We start from the raw sequence: 10200 nt of genomic DNA on the forward strand, positions 1-10200 counted from the left end.
TAACCCTTCACTCTCTCTGGCCCTACAAACTCCAATTCACTGTAATGTACCAGAGGCAACATACAACACTAAATATAGCACTGTATTTAGCACACTAGAACAGTTCAATAGCACAAACTGTCTCTCACTACTAACTGCAACACAGACATAGGGCTGCTGGAAGAGCTGACTTTCATTGGTCAAAACACATGATTTGCCATAGTAATCCACCTAACCACAGTTTACAGTGCTCTGCGATGCATTATAAGTTCATCTTAGCACCTCTGCTGAACAACCTTGAAAGTTTGGCTTCTAGCCAAACATCAAACATGGAAAGATTGGACTGAACCCAACCCAAAATGCATCCTTAGTGCTTATGCTGTTAGGTATGAGAATGCATTACTCCACATTGCTAGCAGCTACAGTGTTTAGGCTTTTTATTGATCATTGTGGTATGTAAACTCTTAAATTAACATATCTTGGTTACAGGTTAATAAAAAAAAAAAAAAAGGAAAGAGAGATCAGAGACAATAATAAAAGTACAACACACAAAGATTGCAAAATTTTGCATACAGTCTTTCAAAATAGCTTTTCACACAAGAGTATGGATAAAACATAACATCAATAAAATGCAAGTGGTAATAAAACTGATATTTTTATTCATGCATTGAAAGTTGGAGCACAGTTTATGAATGCTATTTAAACTGCATGCATTAGTTTCAGGCTAGCACCAACAGCTAATAAATCTCCCCTTTATGCATCCATCAGGAACTAAGCTTGAAAAGTGCATAGAGATTAGGAAATAGCACACAAGAAAACAAACCTTTGATTGGTATTCTGTCAATCAAAGGAATATTACCTGAAATGACTACAAGTTGAAATATTAGGCAACGCACACAGTTTTTTTTTTTTCTAATGTATATTTTATTTCTAATGTTCAACACAATGTTTCCACATTGCTTTCAGCTAGCTTCTAATTAATAGCTCTGTTTTATTGTGAAAGTAATGATTTTTCCATCGTTATCTCTTTTCATTCTGTGACATAATGAGATAAGAGGCCCACGTTCTGAAGAGTTTCTAGAGAAATGCAAAAAATGGTTTAAATAATGAAAATCATTTTGCCTGATATTCACAGTTTTAAAGGGAGTCTGTGGCAAAAATAGAACTCAGATATGCATGAACTGACTTTTAAAGGGCCATTCCAGACTAAACCAACATATCAGTTTTTGTTAGATGCTTAAAAAGGTAAACCAGCTTCCAATTGTATGTATCTATTGGGGACTCTTTATTTATCTGTGCTTGAGTTTAGGGATCTAGATTATTTTAAAGGGTCCCTACTGGATTTTTAATTCATTTCATATTGGAAAGAATGTATCAAGAACAGCTGGATCACACTAACCTGTACAAGAATACAAATTGTTCTGATAACAACTGTAAACTTTTGAGTTTCCTCTTTTTGTCCTTAAAGAGAAGCTTCAGGCTCCCCCCAAATACTGTAGCTGCTGACTTTTTGATATAAGAACATTTACCTGTCCAGGGATCCAGTGATGTCATCACCCGACCTGATTCTTCAATAGGCTTTGGGGGCAGGTGACGGGTGCAGGTGTCGGCATCTCAGGGAAGGGAAACAGGCAGTTCCTTAACAGCAAGTTTCCTACTGTACATGTGCAAGCCACACTGTGCCTTGTGAATGGTCTCATAGTCTTCTGGGACCTGTGATGGTTTCCAGAAGACTGCGAGGGAAGGAGGGGGGGGTGGAATTCAGACTCAGATCACTGCGGCAATCTGAGCTGGAAGTGGGAGTGGGTACATATCTAAACCAGGTACCTGCCCCCCCGCCCCAAAAAGTTCCAAATGTGGCAATGGAGGGGGAAAGGGTGCAAACAAGTGGAACTTCCCTTTTTGGGTGGAGCGTCACTTTAATAGCAGGGGTTTTACCCTTTCTCAACTCTGTTTGAAACCAAAAAAGTTTGGCTTTGGATATGCTTTTCCAAAGTAAATGTTTCTTTTAGGTGTAGCAGTATCCAAAATAACAGTATGATGTACAAACTTCACAATGGTTGTAGCTACTGTATGCTTAAAATTTTTTTTTGCATTGTGCAAGTATGAGTATGTCCTAGAGCAATGGGCACTAATATATTTAAGCCCAATTTCAGTGCCTCTCCATCATGGCAAACTTTTAAGCTAGTTACACTTGGTGTGGATTTATAAAGAATTCACATAGTAATTTGCCCAGTGAAAGTACATGCTTATTTTCCTGTGCAAATGGGGCAGAAAATGAACTGTTAATAGGATATATCCTTTACTGTTTAAATGTAAATTATTGGTTTAAAAGTGAAAATACTGCATTAGGCCACTAGATGAATCCTAAGAGTTATAGCATTTCCCCCTCATTTAAACTCAATTATTTATATTTGAACAGTACAGGATATAGCCTATTTACAATTTATTTAGATTTTTGCCCCCATTCGCACATAATGAATGTACATGCATTTTTACAGGGGGAATGACTGACTGTGCAAATGCTTTATAAATCAACCCCATTGTGTTATTGAACCCAAAAGATTGAGCACTAGGCAGAAAACGTGGTTAATAGACAGCTCTGAATTGAAGGTGTGTGTTGCAGCCTGAGCCCTGAGCTACTTCTATTTATAGCACCTGGGGGACATTAAAAAAAGATAGCTCTGAGCTGAGCTTTAAATATCAGAGAACATCTAACACATTTGATGGAGCACATATATATATAATGTAGGAATAATGTAAGGAAATATTTTAAAGTGGTTGTAAACCTAGGAATAAACCCCTGCAAGACAAAGGCATAATATGCATTACATACTAGCACATTATGAAATACTCATCTTAGAACAAAACCCTCTCAGTGGTGCCTGGTCACCTCTGAGAGGGCTGACATCTTCTCCCATCCTTTCTTCTGGGATCGCATGCACGTGCGAGACATTGGTTCCGGCACGAAGCTCTGAGGTTCTGGGCTCGGTAAGCCGGACCTTCAGATCGCATGGGCCACTGATGTCAGCAGCTGCATGCAGGGGGAATTTCTCCTAAACCATGCAGGTTTAGGAGATATTAATTTTACCTACAGGTAAGCCTTATTATAGGCTTACCTGTAGGCTGTAGGTAAAAATCACAAAGCACAGAACAGAAATTAACTGAAATTGCAGACCTCCCTATGAAAATTTTATTTGCTTGACTATTATGCTAACCCTCATTTTCTCAATCACTGACCCAAAAGAAGTGTGCTGATCAAGAAAGTCTGTAGTCTATCTGCATTTTTGTTTGAGTGAGTGATTCCAAGAAATAAAACAGAAGGAATCAATATGACCACCAGGGAGAGATGTGCCTTTTTCATGTCAGGATTGCTTTAATCTGTGGCTGTACAATAACAGTGAAACTACCACACTGTGAGTTTTCATTATTAATAGGATGTTTGTAAATGATCAGACTACAACTGCAGTGCTGGGTCTGATGCCAGTAATATCCATGGCTGGGCATTATCTACTATAGCATCTTTTTGCAGTTTCTACTCCTATATAGAAATCTGTAGATGAAGAGAAGGAGTAGCATTGACAAATAGTATGTTGGCTTACCAAGACCCAATAGGCTAGAAAACAGCTAATGAAGGCTTGCTTGTGGCTCTAAGTTGGCTGGTTGACCTTTCTTCTGGTAGAGATTCTGAATGCAGTTAATATCTATATTTTGTACAGAACACCAAGGATGGGTTCTGGCAGGAGATATATTTCCCTACAAGTTGGGTTTTGTTTATTTTAAGGGAGAGTTTAAAGGACATTCTTGGTACTCAGAAGTTCTCACCTATGTAGGGTGAGAGGTTCCAGGGTAGTTCAGACAGAGAGGAGAAGATTGATTTCAATATTCTCTGGATTGGTAAGTCATTATTTGGGACCCAGAATTCAAAGACTCAGAGAGACTTTGGCTGGGAAAGAGCCTTCAAACCCTGATTACAGGGACTTTTGTCCCAAAAGGGATTGACACATCCACAAGAGAAAATGGAGGAGAGCTGCGCCAATGTTAAAACTATTAATAAAAGCAATAATGAAAACAAAAATAAAAACAATAGTCCGTATAATCCAGTTTCACCACAGTGACTACACACACTTAGATAAATTAGCCGACCACCATATAAAAGGCCTGCTTACCAAATAGCAAGCAAAAAGGGGGTTTAGCTGTACCGAACCATGACCTTTCGCTTGTGGTGATGACCGCTGGACTCACACAGGACCTGAAACATGTAACTGACAGCCCTCTAAGCATCTCACAGATTCGTAGTCGTAATTGAGGTAGACTCAGAATGGGCACAAATATTCCACTTGGTCAAAGTTCACCTATTCTGCACCTTTTTGCTTGCTTGAACTTCGACCCAGTTGAATATTTGTGCCCATTCTGAGTCTACCAATGCTTGTGGGTGAAAATCGAATTCCCTTTCTCAATGTAAATATTATGGCCCTGAGCAATGGCATGTTCATTGGGAATCTTTATCATAAGGCAAAGGCCAGAAGTACAATACTCCATGCCAATTAGGGGTGCAACGGATTGGCACGTTCCGTGATCCGAACGGGTCACCCCGCTCGGATCAGCACACGCCGCGATCCGCGGAGCGTTCCGTGGTCTCAGCCTTAGGAAAGGCCGCGGCTTTGGCCTAGTTCCAGATGCACCCGTCGGCATTTACAATGTGATCGCTCCGTCAAATGATGGAGCGATCACCTCTAAACAAAGCGGCGTCATGATGACGCCGGTTCCTCTCTCCTCTCTGTACAGATCTGTACAGAGGAGGGGAGAAATCGGGTGGCAGCAGCGCTGTGGGCTGCATCTGTAGTGCCCACAGCGCTGCTCTGTGACAAGTGCAGTCATAGCCATCCCTCCATACTCTGCCAACCACTCTGCAATACCCTGCCAATACTCTGCAATACCCTGCCAATACTTACTCTGCAAATACTCTGCCAATGCCCTGCCAATACCCTGCCAATACCCTGCTAATACCCTGCCAATACTCTGCAGTACCCTGCCAATACTCTGCCATACCCTGCCAATACTCTGCCAGTATCCTGCAATGCCCTGCCAATACTCTGCAATACCCTGCTAATACTCTGAAATAACCTGCCAATACTCTGCAATACCGTGTCAATACTCTGCAATAACCTGCCAATACTCTGAAGTAACCTGCTAATACTCTGCATTATCCAGCCATACCCTGCAATAGGTGGTAATACCCTGCCATACCCAGCCATACCCTGCAATACTCGGTAATACCCAGCCATACTCGGCGATACCTAGCCATACCCATCCATGCTCATCCAATATTACATTGGGGGAGATGACGTGGATATTACAGTGGGGCAGATGACGTGGATATTACAGTGGTGGAGATGATGTGCATATTACAGTGGGGAAGATGATGTGGATATTACAGTGAGGACTATATGGTGGTGGAATTTTCACAGGTTTTTGCAAATTCAGGTATTATTTGCTGATCCGAAAAATGAACCGATCTGTGACTCTGATCTGAGGAACGATCCGATCCATGAGTTTTTTGATCCATTGCACCCCTAATGCCAATAGTGCCCATCCATCTCGCTAATAAAAACATATCATACAGTCAATATAACTGTATACTTAGAAATTGCTCAGATAAGAATGACTTTGAACAACAAATCTATGGCCTGAGGGAACAAGCTGTTACCTAGGGCTATAGTAAAATTACTTCAAAAGTACCAATAATCAGAACAGAGGGAAACTGTATTGTATTTACAGTAAAGACAAATTTTGAGTTATTATTTGATCATTTAAATAATTTTGTAAGTTGTTCTATTTGCTTGTGGTTCCATATGTTGATTGAAATATTTTCTTTAAAGATTTGTGATTGCTTCTCCTAATGTACACAACCAAACAATTCTTTTGAATTGAACAAGACTTTTTAGGTGCTACAGTAATAGGTCACATCTGTAAACAGGATTTCATAAAAAATATCTGTTGCATTTTACACTTTTGATCTTTACATGTTTTAATATTAATATGGCAGTAGCAGATGCCAGTAAAGTGTGTTAACCCTTTCACCCCCATATATCCAATTTACAAACTATATCTTCATTGACATGTATTTAAACATTTTTCATCCCTTATCCTTATCTACATTCTCCCACTATATGTGACCTGTACATTTACTCCTTCATCACCTTTCCACTTTGTGTATAACCTGTATGTTCTGTATCTATTGCACAATACAATTTTCTATATTTTACCCCCACCAATACCACTGTGTTTCTTGTTTTTCAAAACTTTTGGCAAAAAAAATGATTTCCTAGGGGTGTCTCCTTTTAAAAAGGGCTTAATTTAGGGGGTGTTTAAATGTTCCTGGCATTTTTATTTCCAGAACATTTTTGGACCAGGTTATGTTTCAAAAGCTTTTTCCTATACATAGTAAAAAAATAGGGGTTATTAAATACCATTTAAATATATTTTATCTGTCTCAAAAAAAAAAAAAATGAATTTGGGTACAGCCTTGCATGATGGAGAAAATTTCAGTAAAAGTATTTGTATTCGATCTATCAATCGACTTCTCACAAATGGGACTGCTGGAAAATGTCAGCTCAATCAATAGGCTGCAGCGCTGATCAGTGAAAGAATACAGTGACACAGTGGGGAGGTTTCCCACATCCACACTGAACAAGTGGATGAGGGAATCAATTAATTTTTAGTGTATGGGCAGCTTTACAGTGATTTTATGCTATCCGATGGATGTTTATCAGTTCTGCCAGTCTTGCACCCTCCAAACATATACCCTATTACCCTCCCTCCTGGGTTGAGGGTTGCCCTTGCTTGCCTTTGTCTTGCCTGCATTCAGTCCATAAAATTTGCTTTTCTGCAAAGAAAGGGTATCACGTTGCCTTCAGGAGAACTTACAAATAAAATCAGCAACTGTTTGAGACAATAAACACTTTATCCAGGACTATGTAATGTACAACATAGTGTATAAAATGCAAATGCCAGGAGTAAGCAACACACACAGCATATAGAGTGCAGTAGTCAGCATAACAAGGGGATGGGTGATCAGTGAGGGAGATTGTTCTGAATGTTGCATGTTCCATGATAGAAATTCCTAGCACAGCTGTTCTTGTTTTTATAGTATGTAAATATTAGACAAGGCTTCTGTCTAGCTATATTGAGTGACAGTTGTACAAGGAGCAGACACTGAAGGAACAGGTTGACAATGGTTTTTGCATTTAAGTCTCAGCACAGGAGACTGGCAAAATATTTTTAGACCATACAGTGTACACATACCTCAGTACTAGCACAGCTCTGAGGAAATGCCTCAGTCCATCAATCAGCATAGTGGTCAGGTTATGCAATTCCTGGATTGGATGTGTCTTGTGATGTTGTCAGGGTCGTCTTTGAAGCAGGGCAAAAGGGGCAGCTGAACTGGGCCGCATCATTGTTGTGGGGCCCAAAGCAGCTGCCTCGTACTTGCCAACTATGCCAGTTTAAATTCCCTTATCCCTTGAAGTTTTAGTCCCATGATTTGTCGCAATATTTCACTGTGAAGTTATGTTACTAATGATGCCCAGCTCTGCCCCATTGCCATGTACAGATGACTCACCTGCAGACCCTGTGTTTACATGTAAATAACCTGCATTGATATGTAAATAGCGCCAGCATTAATATGTAAATACCCAGAGATCGGTTGCATTGATATGTTAATAGAGGCATCATTCATGTGTATATTATGCTCCCAAGGTCATTTCAACCATTACTTCAGCTGAATGCTGCCCACTGGGGAGGTAAAGAGGCATGCTTGAAAGTCATGCCTACAACTGTAGTCATTAAGCCTAACATTCCTAAAATCCCCCTTTATTGGTTGTTTATGTAACATCCCCATTACATTGGTGATCAGTGTACATTTGCATTTTGGTGGTAAGTGCAGAATTGCCCTTACAGTGATGGTCAGTGGAAATCCCCCCTAATATTGGTTGTCAGTGTAGAAGTGTCACCTTACATGGAGGTCATTGTATATTCCCCCTTACACAGGTGGTTGATGTAAATGCTCCTATTACATTGGTGTCAGTGTCCCTCTTTATATTGATGGGTTACGTAAGACCTCCCATTGCATAGTGGTCATTGAAAATTCCCCCTCACATTGGTGGTCAGTCTAAATGCCCCGTTACATTATTGGTCCAAGTAGAATCCCGCGCTATATACCTGCCAAAGATTTTCAGCTTTGCTCTACATGATTCAGAATTTGCCACAGTGTGCTGCCTCCTAACGAATCCCATCCCCCCACCACTGCCACTGATCCCATCAACTGCCCAGCATTGCCATTGATCACACCCCCCTCCCCCAGCAGTGCCACTAATCCCAGGAGTCCTAAGATCCCTAGGATATTTTTGTCTATTGATGGGTCCCCTCACCTCCCCGGTCCATGATGTGCAGGCAGTGAGGAGATGATGTGCTATAACTTTTAGCAACCAATCAGTGAACAGTATTGATGCACACTAACCACTTGCAACCAATTATTGAGTGGTAAGGAAATGCAGTAGCCTCTAGCAACCAATCAATGAGCGGTAATAATGTGCAGGGACCTATAGCAATCAATTAGTGACTGGTAAGGATGTTCAGTAACCTCTAGCAACCAATCAGTGAGAAGTATTGATGTACACTAATCTCTAGTAACCAATCAACAAGCAAAAGTCATGTGCTGTAACCTGTAGCAGGTGGAGAGTAAAATTGCATGGGGGGGGGGGGGCAAGAAAATGTTTGCCCAGGGTCCAATCAATATTAAAGATGGCTCTGGATGTTGTATGTTTTTTATATCTTTTACCTTTGTGAGCACACATTTTGTCTACATGTCTGTTTTTTTAATAAATCTCTGGTAATGCACGAGGCATTTAAGCCCTCCTGTGTGTTCTTTTGTAGCTTTTATTGCATTTCCCGATCTGAATAGGGCTGCCTTGGCTGAGCATTCTTCGCAGATACCATCTTTGCCACCTTTGGTCTGCTGTATGCCTTGCCTGTGATGTAGCTCTGAGTGCTGTAAGTGATTGTGAGGGTGATTTACTAAAACTGGTGCACGCATAATCTGGTGTAGCTGAGCGTAGTAACCAATCAGCTTCTAACTTCAGTTTGTTCAATTAAGCTTTGACAATAAAACGTGGAAGCTGATTGGTTACTATGCACAGCTTCACCAGATTCTGTATGCACCAGTGTGTTCTATATTTTTTCATGTACATGTCAGCCTGATCTTAACACATTGTCGCTGCCTCCCATCTCCTGAAATGTTTGGATTTACAGTATTAAGCAGCTTACAGACACATGAGGTGGTCATGCAGAAGAGGAGGACACTGTATTGGTGAGCGTTGTATGTGTAGAGTGTAGCAGAGATTGGGGGAGATCCCAGGGCATGACTTGTGATAATGGAGGCACAGACCTACTGATTGGAGTGAAGCACCTATCTGCTGACACAGAGGATGTAAAATGCTGCCTTCTTCACAATAAAATCTTTTCTACTTGTGACTATACTTGAAATTAGTGTTTCTGGGATTTCAATAAAGGGACTCGATTTGTTAAATATTATCCCTTCATACATAGCCGTGTAGACACCTATTAAGAAATAATAAATGACATGGATTATGTGAATTTCACTAACATTCTCGGGTAGAGAATCTATTACTGCCACTTAAAACACATGGAATTGGAACATTCACCTGCAGAGAATGTTTGCTACATTTCACAATCATTGATTTATAAATATGCCCCTTAGTGTAGTAATATGACAATGCTGGCTTTAAAATATGCACGTGACTAATAATAATAATAAAATAAAAAACTGAAATACATTAAATGAATAGTAAGATGGGCCATACAGTCCTTTAGGATTTCTTCTATTTAATTATTAATCCAGATGTGTCTGGGACAACAAGTTCTTGGATCTGTTTACACAAATGTTCCCACATTGTTTCCCTTAGCCCCTGTACACACGTTTGGAAATTCCGACGGAAAAGGCCCGATCGGACCGTGTTGTCGGATAATCCGACCATGTGTGGGCTACATCAGACTTTTTCTGTCGGAATGTCCGATCAACAAAGTTTGAGAGCTGGATATACAATTTTCCGACAACATGATCCGATCGGACTTTGTCCCAACGTTTGTAGAGAGTTCCAATCGGACAAACTGCCACGCATGCTCAGATCAAATTACAAG

This window comes from Lithobates pipiens, unplaced genomic scaffold (genome assembly GCF_037356315.1).
Source record: "Lithobates pipiens isolate NorthernLeopardFrog02 unplaced genomic scaffold, aLitPip1_a1.2 Scaffold_19, whole genome shotgun sequence".
Lineage (NCBI taxonomy): Eukaryota > Metazoa > Chordata > Amphibia > Anura > Ranidae > Lithobates > Lithobates pipiens.